This window comes from Otolemur garnettii, unplaced genomic scaffold (assembly GCF_000181295.1).
Source record: "Otolemur garnettii isolate 467f Iridium unplaced genomic scaffold, OtoGar3 scaffold00024, whole genome shotgun sequence".
NCBI lineage: Eukaryota > Metazoa > Chordata > Mammalia > Primates > Galagidae > Otolemur > Otolemur garnettii.
In genome coordinates, this window is record NW_003852419.1 from 21,072,179 (window position 1) to 21,091,955 (window position 19,777).

General features: G+C 36.4%; 1 protein-coding gene across 1 annotated transcript in view; it reads right to left on the reverse strand.

Moving 5' to 3' along the window:
• The window catches only part of PELI1 (pellino E3 ubiquitin protein ligase 1), a 56,131-nt gene extending 46,904 nt beyond the window's left edge, over positions 1–9,227 (reverse strand). The window contains exon 1 of the mRNA XM_003787958.3: positions 8,887–9,227. The gene's annotated coding sequence lies outside the window, so the exon portion shown is untranslated. The remainder of the gene's footprint in view (positions 1–8,886) is intronic.
• Between the last annotated feature and the right edge of the window lie 10,550 nt (positions 9,228–19,777).

The following is a 19,777-nucleotide window of genomic DNA, read 5'->3' on the forward strand; positions in this document are numbered from 1 at the left end:
AAAAAAAAAAAAAAAAAAAAAAAGAACCAGAAATACAACATTAAGGTGTTGAAGAACAAAGCACCTTCCATTGTTTTGACATTTTGTTAAAAAATAAAATTAAACTTAATTGTGTTTTCTAATGATCAAGTTAAATGCTATGTTGAGAGCTAAAATAAGTAGCAAAAAATTAGGGGCTACTGCTTCATAATTCATTACCATAGAAAGCAGAAGCTTTTACCACATTATTGATTATTTTCATCTTTTCTTTCTGACTGTGCAAAAGAACCTCAACAGAAGTCCAGGAAGTTTTCTCCAATGGTCACTTACGATTAATTCTTATTGCAATGATGAAGTCCCCAATTGTTTCACATTTTTGGAAAAGACAACAACAAACACCAAGAGTTCTAAATAGCTTTTGAAACTTCACTACACTATTAATTCTACTATCAAATTTTGCTAATTTAGTGTATAGTTTCTGGATGGACACAAGATTAACTCACAAAGCTTTCAAATAACTATTACTGTTTCCTACGTTACTGAGTTTAAAAAGTATCCTATATCCTGTAAGTTATCTCTTAGGGTCTAGTGATAGAAAGCACCATCTCCACCAGGGCACACATCAAAACAAGTAAGGAAAGTTTAAAAAGAAGAATAAGTAATGTACAACTAAATAAGTATTATACTTGCCATCTACATGTTAACTTCTTTGGGCCCTTAATTCATCCCAAGTCTACTTTCTAAGTATAAAAATGGCAGACAAACACACAAAACACTGTGGAAGAGCAATAGGCATGACAAAGCTGGCAAAAGATGACAAAGAGAGCTAGTGGCAGGGTAACAAAGAGAGGAAAGTGGCAAGTATGTTGCAATGCACAAGTGGAGAAAGATAACCTGGAACCTGATGCAATAAAAATCTACAAATCTGGCTGGGCGAGGGGGCTATGCCTGTAATCCTAGAACTTTGGGAGGTTAAGGTGGGAAGACTGCTTGAGATCAGAAGTTCTAGACCAGCCTGATGAAGGGAGAAACCTCATCTCTACAAAAAATAGAAAAGTTAGCCAGGTGTAGTGCCTGTAGTCTCAGCTACTCAGGTTGAGGCAGGAGAATTGCTTGGGCCCAGGAATTCGAGATTGTAGTGAGTTATGATCATGCCACAGCATCCAGGTGACATAATGAGACCCTGTCTCCAAAAAAATTGAACTACAAAGCTTAAGTAAAATATATTAAAATTTTCAAATACTTCTTAATCATTATTATTTCCGTAAAATTATGTGTAGGTTTTATCATGGTAATGATGTTTAAATCAACATGAAATATAAGATGTCCCTTTTGCAAAGCAATTTCTTTTCTTTTTTTTTTTATTTTATTTATTTTTTTTTTATTGAATGGTAACTATGTACATTAATGCACTTCTAGGGTACAGTGTGGGGTTTTCACATGCAATCCGAAATACTTCCATCAAACTGGTCAACAGAGCCTTCATGTCATTTTCTCAGTTATTGTTTTAAAACGTTCACATTCTACTCTTAGAAAGTTTCACTTGTACCCCTGTAAGGTAAACCTCAGAAGTGATCCCTCCCATCCCCCTCCCTCCACCGCAATTTCTTTTCTTAAAATAGCAATTGTATTATTGCTTCTAATTCTACTTAATTTAAACATTTGGGTCTTAGCTTATTAGGTCATGGACACTTAAGGAGATCTAAGTTAAGAGAATTATCTACGTCATGTTTACTATTGTGTGAGAATCCATTTTTTCCTTTCCTTCTTTCTCTTGCTCCCTCCCTCCTCTATCTCTTTCATCCTAAGTTATTCACATATTTCACAAAAATGGAAACAAAAAACAGTTCGTAAACCTACCACTAAATTAAGAGACTGAAAACTATTTCTAAAATAAGCCCCACTTCAGTATGGTCACTATCATAGAATTTCAAAATCCTTTATGAAAACTACTGCCACTTTTACTTTACAGATGAAAGATAGTTTCTAAAAGACTTTCAGAGTTAATGGAAAGTAATTAAACATAGGTTCTGTGTTTCATGCTAACACACATTAAGTAATCCATGCAGCAGCTCAATCCTATTAATATACTTACGAAGAAAGGGTCTAACTATCTATATACACACATGCATATACATATACACATACCCCCAAAGGCCAAAAACCTGAGTAAATTAAAGAACTAGATTCCTAACAATTTCCTGAAAACTATTTAAAACAGCAAGCTTTCAAAAAAGAAAAAAAAAGCAAGCTTTCTTAAAGATTCCTTAAAACAGTTACATACTTACATTCTTAGTCATTACTACATAATTTACTACATAATAAAAGTTCATAAATTATACTTAATGCCATTAAATTCTACATATTTTTGTTTAAAAATACAAATGAAAACTTATGCTTCCTCACAATTACAGAAAACTAGAAGAATCATTAAATGGGTGGCACCTGTGGCTCTATGGGTAGGGCACCAGCCCCATATACCTAGGGTGGCAGGTTCGAACCCGGCCCCAGCCAAAATGCAACAAAAAAAAGAGCTGGGCATTGTGGCAGGCACCTGTAGTGCCGGCTACTTGGGAGGCTAAGGCAAGAGAATCATCTAAGTCCAGAAGTTGGAGGTTGCTGTGAGCTGTGACTCCACAGCACTCTACTGAGGGTGACACAGTGACTACTCTGTCTCTAAAAAATTAAATAAAAGACTGCATTAATGTACACAGCAATGATTTAATAAAAAAAAATAAAAACAAAATTACCAGTAAACATCATTGAAATGAATTTAGTTTTCTAGGTTAGAAAAATTATCCCTATAAAGAATGAACTAGTGTAACTGCTCAAAACTAGTAATCCTACAAGTACATTGTCCTATGAGGAGACTTAAAACAATCCATATTTACTGAGGTTTGGGGGGACATTTAAACATTTGGATGAGATCCAATTTTTTTCTATATTTTTAATAACAAAGATTAAAAAACAACCTTTTATGGTACATAAGCATGCTCTCAAAACAACTAACTAATCTGAGAGATGAAACCTGAATACGAGAAGGCTTGAGAGCCAGATTCATCCCTTAAAACACTAAAGGTGTGTTAGTCTTCTAGTTACCCAAACGTATGCCACAGTAACAAGAAAGTTATACAATTTCACTAGATTTTAAAAATGCCATCCTTTTATTCTTGAATGCATGACATACATAAAACTTATTTGCAATGACTGTTTTGAGTACTTAAGTATTAAGAGATGTACATGATTTTGTGTTGATTTTAACGTATTAGACAGACCTTAAGTATCCTTAAGTGAGTACAGTACCTTCCACACTTGTTACTCTCAGATGTTATACTCTTATTTCAAATGATGCTACAATTGTTCAACCCATTACTAAAATTCCAAATAAGACTTTTAGAAACAGTAATTGCCTTCTCAGAGTAAAACTGATTTTTAGAAATAGCCTCAAGTTATTTCCTATTTTCTTTGTATCAAAAGCTTTTCTAAGTCATATCCAATAAATAAGATGAAATATCATGTGGCTAATAGCTCTTTTCCTTAAAAATAAGGAGCAAATATAAAGTAATAAGCTATTAGCCACATGATATTTCATCTTATTTGAAATAATTTCATCTTATTTGAGTCCTTACACTGGCTTAAAAGGTAATTTTAAAAAAGTAGTTCTAAAAATATTGAGTAATGCTAGTATTGAATATGTTTATTCTTCAAGGATGACTACTATAAAGTAGAAGACTTATTTTAGGTAAGTATATAAAATATTTTTACTTTAAAGCAAGGATGGACAACTGACCCTACATAATCTAGTCCTCTATACTTACTTTATCATTCTGACTTTATCTCCTGCTACCCACTCTCACTCTGATCCAGCCATTCTAGTATCTTTGTAGTTTCTAGTATTCTAGGCAGGCTTCCACTTCAGGGCCACTGTACTTGCTATGGCCTCTGTCTGTAATACCTTGATCCAAGATTACCTGCACGGCTTTCTCCTTCACCTCCTTCAGGTCTTCATGAAAATATTTATCACCCTCTCAATGAGGTCTCTTCTGACTACTCTTTACAACTACATCTCATATTCACATTCCATATATTCCCTCTTCCTCTCTCCTGCTTTGTGTATGTGTGTCAAACTGTTCATTATGGAAAATTTAAAACATATACAAAATAGGAGAGAATGCAAAAAAATCTCATGATGTATCCACATGGCAACTACCTTCAACAATGTTCAATATATGGCTAATTCTGTTTCATCTATGTTCTTTCCCTATCAAATTAAAGCAAAAAATCTAGGCATTATTTTTTAATTTATAAATATTTTATTATATATCTCTAAAAGGACTTTTAAAAAAAAGGATTATCACATCTAAAAAAAACCTGACAAATTCTTTTCATTAAATATCTAGTGTCCAAATTTCCCCAATTTTGCATAAACATCTTTTTACAGTTGGTTTGTTCAAAGCAGGATCTAAGGTTCATACATTGCACTTGGTAGATAAGCCTCTTAAGTCTCCTTTAATCTTATAGTCCCCCCCCTCTTATTTCTTGCTATTTATTTTTTTAAGAAATCAGGTCATTTTAATCTTAAAACAAAGTATTTTACTTATTTATATTACTGTGTCATGTCATTATAATGTAAACACCTGAATGCAGAGATTTCAGTCTGTTGAGATATCAGCAACTAGAACTGCATCTGACATATAAAAGGCATCCAAGAAATACTTAATGAATATTTGACATCCATGCCCAAAGTTGATTACCCACCCAATAGCAGAAATTACTAATCAAAGCCCTCCTTCCTGCTATGTCTGAACTAGGACTCCCAGTTTTCTAAACACAGCACCCCAGGCACCCACCACCAAGCAATGAGATTTGGTATCCAAGATGAAATCTCTTTGCTATCCCTGCTTTAGACCCCTCTAAAAGTGTGCTTCTATCCCCAAAGTAGATTTCAGTGTACCTTGTATGTTGAAATTTAGTATGATAAATTACTTACTGTATTTCCTGTCACATATGTTGAACATTCCTTATTTTAGACCAGTTTAGGGAGAAAAGCAAACTGTAGCCACCCACCCCCCACGTAAAAAAAAGAAGAAAAAGAAACTTCAGAAGATGGTGGGAAACTGGGGATACTACATATTTTTAGAATTAGCAACATCCCAGCAGTTTCATTAAAAATCAGCAATAGTCTTTGGAAAAGAAGTAAATTACATATGACTGAATTTTTTAAAACTACATTAATGGTCAAGATTAACTGGAAGATGATAACAGATATTAGGATTTTCTCATTTTCAGCTACCAGCAACACATTCTATTTTTTTGTAAATGGTATTTAGAGGTGTAAGGTGTAAAAAGTATTACAGAGGTGATACAAGGGTACTGTCTAGAAACTCATTTCTCTGAAATGGAATTTATTGTGACAAAAAGAATCCAAAAGATCTTTGTACAACATTCTGCAAAAATCAGTACTTCTTAGAATCATTATAATTCATTTCTCCTAAATTACTGATGAAGCTCTTTTTCTCTAACCTTATTTCTGAAGGTAGCTATACTAAATCAAAAGGCTCCAATCAGATGTTTATTACTTATTTTCTGCTAAAAAAAAAGAGAAAATGAAAAATTTCCTGACACTTGAGAAATCTTGTACTTTCTCTTTATTACTTGCAAATTCGCTAAGCAACAACAATTATTTAAGACCTACTGAGTGAAATTCTAGTTTAAAAAGTTAGTGGCAGAACTTAAAATCATATCCAGCTTTTTCAGTGATCAACACTTCTTGTCTTGAGGTTCCTACACATTAGTCTCTGGCAAAGGTCAAAATTAAGAGAACATCAATAAACTCCCAACTACTACAAGTGTAAAAAAATTCTTCAACAACCCAAATCTCTTGAAAGAATGACTTTTATTTACTTTTCCTATGTAATATATTCAGAGGGAATCAGAGAGAGCAAGCTAGAAACCTTTCAATAGAAGGTGCTAAGGGGAATTCACTGTTAGAGACTTCAAACAGAAATTGTGTCCCTTATACATAAATGCTGCCAGGAATCTTTAATATTGTTTTTGAAGTGTTTAAAAACATCTTCATCAGTGTTTCTTCCTTCTTTCTTTCCACTGACTCTTAAATTTGCTTTATTCCTTTCAGTTAAAACACACAAATGTAACTTTTGGAATAATACAATTTAAAAAAAAAAAAAACCCTCCTAAAGCCACTTTAGTGCCATCATTTAGTGGTCATTATGAAATTTTAACACAGTATATACAGTTAAATGTATTCATATAATAAAATAATCCATATAAGCGTTTTTGACTTAACAAATATCAGGACAGGTCTACATTGATGAACCAGGATTAAATATACATGTACATGATAGACAGTTTCCAATTCTAAGTCTTTCAGCTTAAAACTTTTATCAGCTATAGAAACTTCTGTCTAAACACATTTAGTTTGTTTATAAATTGTAGCTATTATAGTCCTTATCAGTTGGCCTCCAATAAAGCATATTCTGAAATGATAGCACTCTTAAAATACAAGTGACATTAAGACAACCTGGAAGGAAGTTGAAACTAAGTCAATGAAAACATCCTTAGGCTGACGCAGGAAACTTGCCTTAGTAGCATTAAACAGTATTAATTAGACTCAGTTTCTTGCCCCCTACTTTTGGTCCTTTAAGTGTCTTAGAAAAATTTGGAAACCTTCAAGGCCAGACTTTGTCAGTCATCACTGACATCTGCCTTTGGACTCCAGTGATTGAGGGAAGACACTGTTAGCAGCTTCCTTAAAGTACAAATGCCTCAGGTAAATCTGGTTTACAAATACTATAGAAAAGTTCTACATATGCAACTGTAAAGATTCTTAAATACCAATTTTAAGGAGAGCATGAATCCTTCTCCTACAAAATATGCCACTGAAGCAAATTTCCAGCTTATTTTTTTTCAAGTCAATAAATAGTACTATTACTTTACAGCATTTCTACCACATTAATAAAAATATTGGTGATAATTTCCTCTTTAACAGCCAAAAATTTACTAGATGAAGCAAATACAATCACTTCACTGCATCCAACTTTACACACACTTAATTGTTCTATTTTCCAACTGTTTGTTTTAAACTCAAGATCTCTAACATACTACAGAAGGGGACTAGATTATAGGATTGGGGAAAAAGAACAAAAAACAAAAATAACCACCAGAATATGAAATCTGGGGGCAACGACACAATACAAAGTTAAATTTAAGAGAATTTGGGATAAGTGAAAGTATTCACTGTTACTCAGCTCTGATCGTTATTCACCCCAGCAAAGAACTAGCAGAAGTGATGCTTGATTTAAATTTTAGTACCTTCCAGTTGGGTACCAAATTAAATCTACCAAAATAAAGTGGTCCACAGAGTTAAGTATTTTCTCCAGTAAAGGTTGTTTGTGTAAATAAAAACCATAATAAATTCTTATGCTGTATTTGTATAATAAAGACAATGTTTGAGACACGTAAATTTGATCATTCTGAGAAAACATTTTCTATTAGCCATAAAGAAAATGTATCATAAACTAAAACAGAACTGAAGAAACTAAACTTTTTCCACAATTCAAAAATTTAAACGCAACCTGCTATGCAAACAGAATAATAAATTCATTTTTCCTCAAGTATAAGAGTAATATATATTCAGTGTAGAAAAAAACAATGCCATTTCAGAAACAAAAGATCACTTGCTATGAAAACAAAGTAACATTTTGCAGATTAAGCACAAGTAAACAGCCTTTGATCCGAAACAAATACTTAAAACTTCAGTTCTTAGCACAACCAGCACCTTATGGATAAAGAGCTCAATAATATTTGTGGATAAACTGATGACTAATCGATGGATTGTTGGTGCTGTAAACAACTAAGACACATTTCCTTGTGTGTAGTGATTAAAAATCTGTTGAATGTACTCTAAAAAACCTCTGCCTTCTGTCCCATCATTGCTCTCTTGCTTTGTAAGAGGCCTGCACGTATAAAAATAAAAGTAGGTGGTGAGATGTTTGTGATAATACAGTATTTTCCCCACTTGGAGTATTTTTCAAGAAGTCTTTTGAGGTTTTTAAATATTCAAACACTATATGAGAAGAATTATTATTTGAACTGTGTAACAATTCCGCAGACTTCTTTTAGATTTCAGTTAACCTATAAGTAAAATGAACATCTTTAACTTTTCCACGGGGCACTGGAGGACGAGTTCTTGCTTATAAAGACTTTCAGAACCAGGCGCGGTAGAAAATCAAGTATATCCATCAATTAGAGAGCTTTACCATACCTCAGTTTACCCCCTTACGAAACAGGGCATATTAACTTGCTTCGTAGGTGAAATTAATTAGTGTTTTTAAAATGCTCTAAGATCCAAAGATGAAAGGAAATGTGAGATACACACAGAAGTGATGACAATAATCATAACAATAAAAAGAATGACTAACTTTGAAGTCTGCGTTATGTAAGAAAGGAGAAAGAAGTTACCGGATTCGCACAAACAAAAGAAAAACCCACTGCCCCCTTTGTTTCTCTTCCATTTCCCTCTCCCTCCACGCCACCCGCAGTGCTCCCCCAGCCAAGCTGGGAGCACGGCCCGCCAGCAGCCGGGCGCCGGGTGCCTGGAGCGGGCTCGGAGTTGGCCGCCGCGCGCTCGGTTCTCAGGCGGCGGGGGAGGCCGCGCCGGGCCAGCTCCTGACAAAGGCTCTTCCTCCTGCGAGGGCGCGGGATGCAGGCGCCGCAAACTCCGCTCCCCGCCGCCTCCCGGCGCGGCGCGGGGGCGCGCACGCGGGTGGGGAGAGCCGGCTGGCTGGCCGCCGGGGGAAGCCGCCGAGGAAGTTGGCGCCCGCCTTCCCCGCACCCCTCGCCGGCCCCGCGGCGATCCCTCCCGCGGCGCACCGCGGCCACACTCACCGGACAATTGCTGGTGGCCGGGATCCCACACGGCCCCAAGACTCGGAGCGAGAGGGTGAAGTGTGTGCGGGCGGGGAGCGCGAGCAGACAGCCCGGCGTGCTGCCGCCGCCTTCCTCGCCAGTCGGCCAAGCCCGGCGAGGGGAAGTTGATCGCGGTGCCAAGCGCTGAGGAGCCGCGGACGGAGGGAGAAGCGCGGGGCCGCTTTGTGGGGCGCTCCCAGAGAGCTCGAGACAAATTTGATCGCGCCGCAAGGCTGGTGCTGCTGCGGGTGGAGGCGGCGGCGGCGCCCCCCGACGGTCCCTCCGCCTTACACCGCCTCTGGGTCACTGACACACACTCGGAGGCTGGGGAGGGGATTAGCAGGGAGGCGGGGCCTGAGGGAGGGGACGGGGCAGGGCCTCCCGGAAGGCGGTCCCGCGGCACCGAGACGCCTCTTGGGAATTGTAGTTCTCCAACGGAAGAAAAAGATGCATTGTTACGGAGAGCCCGGCCACGCTCGCGCCGCACTGCGCATGCTCGGGAAGAAGTTCGCGATTAACCCGCCCCACACCGTAACCATGGTCACCGACACTCTAAGCGAGCTTGATGGTTGTTGCTGTTGACGGAACAAGGGCGGGCTTGTATAATCGTGCCGCTGGGATCCACCTTCAGCCCGTCTTTCCTACTTCGCTCCACCCTCAAACTCCTAGCCCCACCATTCACGAGTGCCCAGCGAAATCTGACTTCTACCTACTAGCTGAGTCTTCCCCGAGGTTTAATTTATCTTCCACAAATCCTAAATCACAAATACCCGTTTCTCTCGCTTTTCTCAAGTGAGTCCTTTCTATCTAAACTCAGATTTTTTTAACCTATAACCAAATTTCTAAAACTCTAAACCAAATTTCTCTACCTTTACTTGCTGAAATGTAGTTGCTTCCAGTAATTTAATCAGGTTATGAAACTGTTGGGAACATCACTATCAAAATCCCATAATTAATTTCTTTACTCAGTCATATCTAACTAAGACTGGCAAAGGTAAAGATCAGGATCTTTTATTCTACTTGACCAGTGTAAATAATCCACATTTTTTCATTTTAAGACCTCCAGTTTTTAAGACATACACATTTCATAAAGTACCTGTAATTTCAAAAGATAAGTAGAGAGTAGAAAACTGTTCACTGTATATATAGTTGCCAATTCATTTGGCAATAAAAGAAGTCTGAACCAAGGTATGAGTATGTTGTTGGGCTGGTCAGCTTAGTCTACACCCATACTGGGCACCCAGGTGGTGTTGTGGAGGGTTGGGAAAGGCAAGACACATTACTGGCTCTTCACAGGGCTAAAAGTAACCTGTCCCAAGCTCTTTTGTTTTCTTTCTCTGCCTACTTAGAACCTCCAACCCTGGAAGAAAAAGATTAATGCTTGGGAATCAGGCACACATATAGAACAGTGAAAGTCAAGGTTTTCAAGAGTCTTAAGATCAAAAATCCTTAAGTCTGCAGACCACATATTGACACACTCGTTCAAAAAATACTTAACTGTCTTCTATGTGCCAGGCACTGCATTAAGTCCCAGAAATAGCAATACAAGCATATAAAAGAAACATACCTTGTTTTCAAAGTGCTTACCATGCAAAGAAGACAGGTAAATAGACTTAGTGTGATAAGTATTACAATGGGAAAGTACACAGATTCAGGCAAGGCCAGGAAATACTTCAAAGATTATTTGAACTTGAGATGACTATGAGTTAGTGTGTTTGTATATTTTGGTAGAGAAGGAGGAAGAGAGAAGTAAGTGAGAACATTGTGGTGGGGGTGGGGAGAGTAGCAAGTGCAAAGACATAGAGACATGAACCAAAAGATATTTTGGTTCAGCACTTAGCTCAGCATTGCTGGTGGTAAATGGCATTAAGGGGAGTAGAAAAGGTAAGAGGGACAGTTTAAATCATGAAGAGTCTTGTACAATATTCTAAGGAACATGAACTTTTTTCTGGAAGCAATGGGAAGCCACACTAGAATTGTAAGCAGATGACATTTTGGTAAAATTTAGGTAGATCACTCCATGGAATGTGGAATGTATAGGCTTATTACAGTATTACTTAAAAAAAATGTTGAGAGATTGAACTAAGTCAATGACAGTAGCAGGAGACAAAATTGAGGGTAATCAGTCATATTAGAGGATAGAATTAATAGAACCTAATGGCTAATTGCCTTTGTTTTGGAGTGAGGGTGAAGAAAAGTTGTGAATTATGGTGCTTTGGGTTGCAAGAAGCAGAAAACCTAACTCTAACTGGCTTAACCAATAAAGGAGATTTGTTGACCCATCCACCTAGGAAGTTCAGATAAAGGTAAGCTACAGGAATGATTAATACAACAACTCAGTGATGTCATTAAAAACACATTCCCCCCCCCCATGTTTTCACTGCTTTTTCTTCCTTTATATTAACGTTATGATCAAATGACAGTTGCCAACAACTCCTGTGACTGTAAGTTTTGCCATCTAGGTCCCAGATGAGTCACTTTTGGAAGCTCCTTTTCCAGAAGCCTCAGTAGTTGAGTAACACATCCATAAATACAGTAAAAATGGTGGCCAGGAGATAGCACAAGGCTAATTATCTTAGGATGAAAACATAGACTTGCCCCTAGAGACACAGCAGTCAGCTTTCCCAGAAGCCCTGATAAATAGGTGTGGATCCCAATGAAAACTGAGTTGATTACCCGGAAAAAGAAGAATGGAGGATGAAAAGGAGACCATAATATCTATCACAAGGAAGAAGCCAATGATGGTTCCCAGATCTCTAGCTAATGATGTCATTCACTGAGTTATGATATTGAAGAGCTTTTAAAAATGAATTTTTAAAATGCTGATGGAAAACTTGTCACATAGAATCCTCTATGTACAGAAAATATCTTTCAAAAAGATATTTTTAAGGGGGAATCTGATCACTTCACTTTGGATATTTTGAGTTTGAGATGACTTTGGGGTATTTAGATAAAGAAGTGGGCAGTTATAGATACGATTCTTGGGCTATGGAGAGAGATCAGAGGAGCATAAGATATAATTGGAATGTATCATTATATAGGTCAGTGATTTTCAACTGGTATGCTGCAAAGATTTTTAAAGTTTATTAATGAAATTGTTTTGAAAGAAGTTCAAAGCATAGTAGATATATATATATATACTTTTTACTTTTTAAAGAATCAACATAATTTGATTATGTGTACCCTGGAAATATAACTATTAGATAAAAATGTTGAAAAACACTGACATAGATGGTTGTTGAAATTATGGGAATGGATGACATCACCCAGGGAGAGTATGCACAGCAGAAAAGGAGGAGTTTAATAATAGTACCTCGGAGAACACCAGCACTTAAATAATAGACAGAAAGAATATGAAAATGCCTGGGATGGGCGAAGAACATACCAAGAAGCAAGAAAATATAATATATAACCAGGAGAAAAGTCAGTGAACACAAAGCCACAAATGACAGATGAGAGAATTAATGATCAGCAACATTAAAACAATTGTGATACACTCTGTATGCTGAAAAAAACTAAAGATATAGAAAATGGAATTTCTAGAAATTAAAACTATAACTTCTGAAATAAGGATTTCACTAGAAGAGATTAACACTCAGAGGCAGATTAGACACTGAGTAAAACAGATGCTGAGAAGAAATGATTAGGATACTTGAAGATAGAGCAGTAGAATTTAGCCAAAATAAAGCACACAAAGACAAAAAAGCCCCTCAAAACTCTAAAAATCAAAGCCTCCATGATCTGTGGGATAACACCAAATGTTCTTGTCTTTGTGTAATCAGAGTTCCAGATGAGAGAAGGGTGACAGAAAAATTATTTGAAGTAAACTAGTTGAAAATGTTTTCGTATTTGGGTGGCGCCTGTGGCTCAAAGGAGTAGGGTGTGGGACCCATATAACGAAGGTGGCGTGTTCAGCCCCCGCCCCCCAAAAGAAAATATTTTCATATTTGATGAAAATTATAAATGCACAGATGCAAGAAGCTCCATGAGACCCTAAGAAAGGTAGATGCACATGCTCCAAAAAAACCCTGCAAAAGATATTATCATCAAATTGTTGAAAACCAATGAGAAGAAGAAAATACTAATGTTAAAAACAGCTAGAGGAAAAAGGTACATTACACATGAAGGCAGAAATTCTGTAGACTTCTAATCAGAAGCTATACAAGTCAGAAGACTAGAAAAATTCATTTTTAAAATACTGACAGAAAACTTATCACATAGAATCCTCTATGTACAGAAAATATCTTTCAAAAATGAAGTCTAAAGAAAACAAAAGCTGAGACAATGCCACCAGCAGAATTGCACTATAAGAAATGTTAAAGCAACTTCTTTCATACCACATGGAAACTTGGATCTATATTAAAGAACAAAGATTGCCAGAAATGGTATATACATGAGTAAATATAAATATAAATGACTCCCCGCCCCATTTAAAATTTTTTTTTAAAGTTAAGTAATTTCAAAGCAAAAATAATAATACTGTATTATGAGGGTCATAATTAAAGATTTCTAGCTGCATTTAAATATAAGGGACAAAATTCTAGTTCAAGTCTATAAACATGTAAAATGTTTGCCAATGATAGCTCAAAGGATGGAAGGGGGAAATGGAATTATATAGAAAGATCTTACATTGTACATGAAGGGTTACACTAGTGTTTGCATTATTTTAAAAGCTTTTTATTATAGAAACTTCCAAAATATACAGGAGGAGAAAGAATGGGCAAATGAACTCCATGTACCCATCATCCACCTTCAGTGGTTTCAACTCTTGGTCAATCTTGTTTTATTTCAAAACAAATACCAGATACCATATAATTTCATCTGTATTTTCATATGTGCCACTTAAAAAGGGGGATAACTTTTTTTAAACATAAGCACAATAACACCATCACACCCAAAAATAGAAATCTCAAATATTTTCTTGTGAAAAGTTTGAGTTGAGATTCAAATTAGAAATATGTATGCCATGGCTGATGTTATCTCTTACATGTCTCTCTTTAAAAAAAAATATTATGGAAAATTTCAAACATACAAAGTAAGCAGGCTCTGCGCCTGTGGCTCAAGTGGCTAAGGTGCCAGCCACATACACCTAACGTGGCGGGTTCGAATCCATCCCGGGCCTGCTAAACAATGACGGCTGCAACCAAAAAATAGCCAGGCGTTGTGGCAGGCGCCTGTGGTCCCAGCTACTTGGGAGGCAGAGGCAGGAGACTCGCTTGAGCCCAGGAGTTGGAGGTTGCTATGAGCTGTGATGCCAGGGCACTCTACCCAGGGGGACAGCTTGAGACTCTGTCTCACAAAAAAAAACAAAGTAAGCAGAATAATGTAGTCTATATCTAGCATCAACAATGATCAAAACTCTCGCTCTTGTATCATCTGTGCCTTACTCCCCAACTTAATTATTTTAAAATAATTTTTGAGATAACATGTACAGACATTGAGATATATATATATATATATATTCCAGCTGTGCAATTTTGACAAATAGATATAGCAATGTAACCAACACCCTTATCATGACATAGGACATTTTCATATCCTCAGAAGATTCTCTTCTGCCTCTTACCCTTTTGGAAGCAGCTAGTGTCTTAATTTTTTAAAATTTTAGGTTAGCACCAGTTCTACAACTTTATACTCTTTTATGTCCAGCTACTTCTCAGTATTATGGTTGTGAGATTCATTCATTTCCAGATTCCAACAGATTATTCAATGGAAGGAGTAGACTGGGCCAGAAGTTGCAGACTATTATTAGGTAATAATAATAATAAAATCAGAATCTGTCAAATTACAAATTACCCTGAAGACAGATTCCCATGTAAAGCTTAGAAAGGTAACAAAGGGCTGGATTAGTGATTATGTGTAATGCTAAATTTATTTATTTATTTATTGCAGTTTTGGCTGGGGCCAGGCTTGAATCCACCACCCCTGTAATGTTAAATGTGGAGTCAGATCTAAGATTTGGGAATGGTCTTTAGCAGGCAGCCATTATTGTGTCTCACCTTTCTCCTTGGAAAAATGTCTACCATGCTGCAATCACTGAGTAAATGCCAAATGCCTTCTGGGATGTTCTGATCTGCCAAGAATACTCCCACCCCCAAGCTCTCATTCACTCTGTGGGAAAGCTTTTGAATTTCTAGTCTCTAGGATGCTAGGCCTAAATCCCGGCCAATGAACCTTAATAAGTGTGTGGTTCAAGTGGTCCCTTAGATTGCTCGGGTAACCAAAACTGTCCAGGGGACAGAAGAGAATTAGAGTGGGCAATATACCTGTTTGGAGCTCTATGTGTGACTCTTGACACAGAGCAAAGAAATTGCCATTAGAAATTCAACTGATGTCAGGATCAATAGTCATATTATGTCTTGATAAATAAGCACAAAAAGGAATACAGTAAAAACCTTGTTCTAGAAGTATAGAACAGTGAAGTTGATACAAAATAAGAAAATAAGCCTTTTCATAACTCAAGGTTCAGTTAAAACTTTTGTTTATTCAATTTCTAGATTTAATTGTTTAACTAGAACCATGAATGTACACCACTTAAGAGATTATTTTGCTGTCTTAAACAATTTATTGCTATTCACCACTCAGCAACAGCTATCTATCCTCAATTTTTACTCTCCATTTCTAAATTCCAACGGACTATTCAACTGGAGGATAAGACTGGGCTAGTGATTGAAAACAAGCAGGAGATATACTTAAATACAAACAGAACACATGATATAAATATTTGACAGTTTTGTTTGATTGTGAAATGAGTTAGGTGTTAAGATTTATAAATATAACTGCTGTGAATTTTTACTGATAACATGGTGACTTGTGGATTTAGCTATTGAAATCGTTGGCTACACAAGAATAAAAGGCAGACATTTATACACGAAAACACAAGCAAACTGGTTGGCTTAGAAGAAAACTGCAAATCTGTCTTTATAAGTGGGACAGAGAAATGGAGTCAGGTCACGTGCTAAGAAAAAAAGAAAAATGGTTATCTCCCAGTTCTATGAGGCAAAAATCCCAGTTAGCATGAGATTATTTATACGTTAATCAAAATAGAACTCACTAACCCAGAAGTAAAAGTAAAACCTCTGAGCTGCTTAATAAGAAAGAGGAAAGAAGAAAGAAACAAAGAAAGAAAGGAACAGAGAAAGAAAAAGGAACAAAGAAGAAAGGAAAAGATTTTAAAAGTTATATACTAAAGCTCTTAAACTTTATTAATACAAAATTTTTTATATTTTAAACTCATTTAAATAAATCTACTTAAGCCACAGAAGATTAGAAGCAATAAAAAAAAATTTTTTTCCAGACATTATAGATCCTACTATCTACTGTTTGTTAACTATGTGTGGGGGATAATTACATAAATTGCTTTATTTAATCCTGAGTAGTATGATACCTCTTATTTTACCAACAAGGACACTGAAGTGGAAAGACGTTGATTAATTTGCCCAGGACTACACAGTAGAAAGTGGTAGTAAGGATTCAAACACAAGTGTTTTTACCAGAGCCCACACTTTCAGGTTTTACACTTGATCTCAGCCAAAACGCCAAGAAGTGATGCATTTCCAGGTTTTAGCAGCAAACACCAAGGGCTGTGGCTACATCCTCTTTAGAAGCAGCAGGGAACAGTAAGAAGCTTTAACTGGTAGGAGCAAGAACTGATAGAACAAAAGGGAAGGCAGCTGAAGGTTGGGGATCACCAGACCCTTACAGTTATTGTTTAATTTAGTTTTTCCTACCATTCTGCAAGTAACCATCATTGCTTTTTTTTTGAGACTGAGTCTCATTTTGTTGCCCTCAGTAGAGTACAGTGGCATCATAGCTCACAGCAACTTCCAACTCTTGGGCTCAAGTGATATTCTTGCCTCAGCTTCCCACGTAGCTGGGACTACAGACGCCTGCCACAACACCCAGCTATTTTTTAGAGATGAGGTCTCGCTCTGACTGAGGCTGGTCTGGAACCTGTGAGTTCAGGCAATCCACCCGCCTTGGCCTCCCAGAGTGCTAGGATTATAGGTGTAGCCACCACACCCAGCCCATCATCACTTCTTAGATAAAGAAACAGGCTTTAAAAAGTTAAATAAATTTCTCCAAATCGCAGTTAGTACTATAGTAGACCTAGGGTTTGAATCCAGATAGGTCTGATACCAAAGCTTGATTTCTCTCCCCTAAACCTCACTTCTCTGACAAAAAGACCCAAACCACAGAAGCTTAGTCTGGGCCATCGATATATAGAAGCAAACACATTACGCTAGTCCTTGAGGGCTTTGTGGAATTCATAAATGATTGAGAATAAAAATGGCACAATAATGAATGTGTAAAATTAAGACCCTAATCATTAAGAAACAGTTACAGTTATATTGATTATTCTCTGTTTAAGAAAACAGGATAGCATTGTGGCGGGTGCTGTAGTGCCAGCTACGTGGGAGGCTGAGGCAAGAGAATCACTTAAGCCCAAGAGTTTGAGGTTACTGTGAGTTATGACACCTCGGCACTCTACTGAGGGTGACACAGTGAGACTCTGTCTCAAAAAAAAAAAAAAAAAGAAAAGAAAACAAAATGTCTATGTGGAAAACCTCTTTTCTGATGATACCAGATAGTTTTCTGTATTAGGAAATTGTACAAGTAGACATAATTAAGGTTAGCACTTTCATGTCACAAGAGCCCAGAAAAAATAGCCTCGACCCTTCAATACCAACTTACCAACTTAGGTTATGAATCTTACAGTATTCTTAAAAATGTCTCTACAAATTATAAGAAATTATAATTTATCAAGAATTTCTGGGGCGGCACCTGTGGCTCAAGGAGTAGGGTGCTGGCCCCATATACTGGAGGTGGTGGGTTCAAACCCAGCCACAGCCAAAAAAACTGCAAACAAACAAATAAATAACAAAACAAAACAAAAATTAAAAAAAAAAAAAAAAAAAAAATTTCTACTATTAGAAAAGTAGAATGAATTTTCTCCCATGTTATACTTTATGAAAAAGAAAGGACACCAGATGTTCTTCAAAAAACCTATGAACTTAAAACTCAGGTATTCAGCCATATAAGCAAAGGGTTTACTTAAAAGAACAATGTATATGTTGTGTCTTAAATGGAGTTGTGTTCAACTCCACTTCCTATACTTTCCCCATATATAGTAATGTATTGATGGCTGGTCTTATATGCATCATGATAATCATGATCTCTAACCTGCCCTCTGACTATAAAAAGACCAAAAAGCTAACCTACATGCAATGCAATTTGAGAGTAATATATTTTCTTTCTATCTTTTAAAAAATAAGTCAACTATTGCTATCCAGTAGCTTTCAGATAATTCAAATATTTTCCAGTGTATTCATGGAAACTTTTGAAAAAAAAATCTATGGAAAGTATTCCTAGAAATATAAGAAAATTGTTTTCACATATTTTATGTTACTTTTGTTGATTTACATGTTCTTTTGAAGTCCCATGTCCTGAGGGATGTTACCTAACAAATGCAATCAATGTAACCTGGTTCTTTGTACCCTCAATGAATCCCCAACAATAAAATAAATAAGGAAAGTCCCATGTCCTGCTTACAAGTTTGATGTATTTTTCATGGTATATATTTTAATAAGTTAAAAATAGTAAGAATTGTTTAATTAATAATAAGAGACAACATTCAAACACAAAGAAAATCATTCAGTAGTAAAAGTTTAAACATTTTTACTTGTAAAAACTTGGTGTAAGAGATAACTACATTATCCTTACATATATGTGCACTGGAAAGTAGCATAATAGTCTATGTCAATGACAAAAACATAATTTGGCATATGTCTTATTTTTGGTTAAGCCCATTTGCTAATCAGGGGGAAATTTTTTAAAAATAATCAAAGAAAAGAATGTAGTTTAAAGTACAAAAGAAAGATCACTTGAGGCCGGGAGGGTTCTATGCTTAAACTTAGAGCATTTAATGAGTGAAGGGTAATTGATTTTGAACAGCCCTTCTGATTGGCTTTGGAAATTTTTATGAAATATAAAGTCTGGGTTTATAAGATCATAGAGAGATGTAGTTATGCAGCTTTATTGTGCTAACATTACTTTAAAAGCTCTTCTTCCAGCTTAAGTCTATGTATATGAATATCTACATCTATATATACTGATTAATACATGAGCTAGAAAAAGTCCATCATCTATTACTAACTAGGACAGCAATGTAAGAGAATTTTACCATTTAAAAATATTTACTATAATTATATTTTCTAAGAAATTATTTAAATATTGAATCAGTATGACAGGCCTAGTCAAAGCAACAATTGAATAATTGGCCTAGAATGGTACTTTGCACACCTAAATGAAGCTCCTTCATTACCTTATTATAAGAACATAATGTCCTGTTCTCTTTAAAGAAAGGAAGCGGGTTAGCAATAACAATATAGTAACAGGGCATACCTATTTCTAGCTTATTAAAGAAAATGTTGAAAGGGGAACTTATCTTCACTTGCTTGACATCTTATCAGAAAAGATCAATCTTTTAATTTTTTTGCCTTTTTCTCCTTTAACTTTTAGTTGGTCCATGTGTTCCAGACCTCAGGGGACAATGCCATCTTTCATTTTTAATGTAGCCTGTCCTCAATGTCCTAATGCCTGTGTTTTGGGTATAATGTAGCTGGCTTCCAAACACTTGCTTTTGTAAATACTTGTGTTACATATCTTTTATGACTGTTGTGATATACTTGTCACATGTCAAATCAAGATTTTAAATTTAACTATTATCTGGGATTAGTGTATAGTTGCATAGATATGTGTACCTCAGTGTCATTATTATCAACTCTTATTGTCAATATTGTCATTACGGCTCGGCGCCTATAGCTCAACCAGCTAAGGCGCCAGCCACGTACACCTAAGGTGGCGGGTT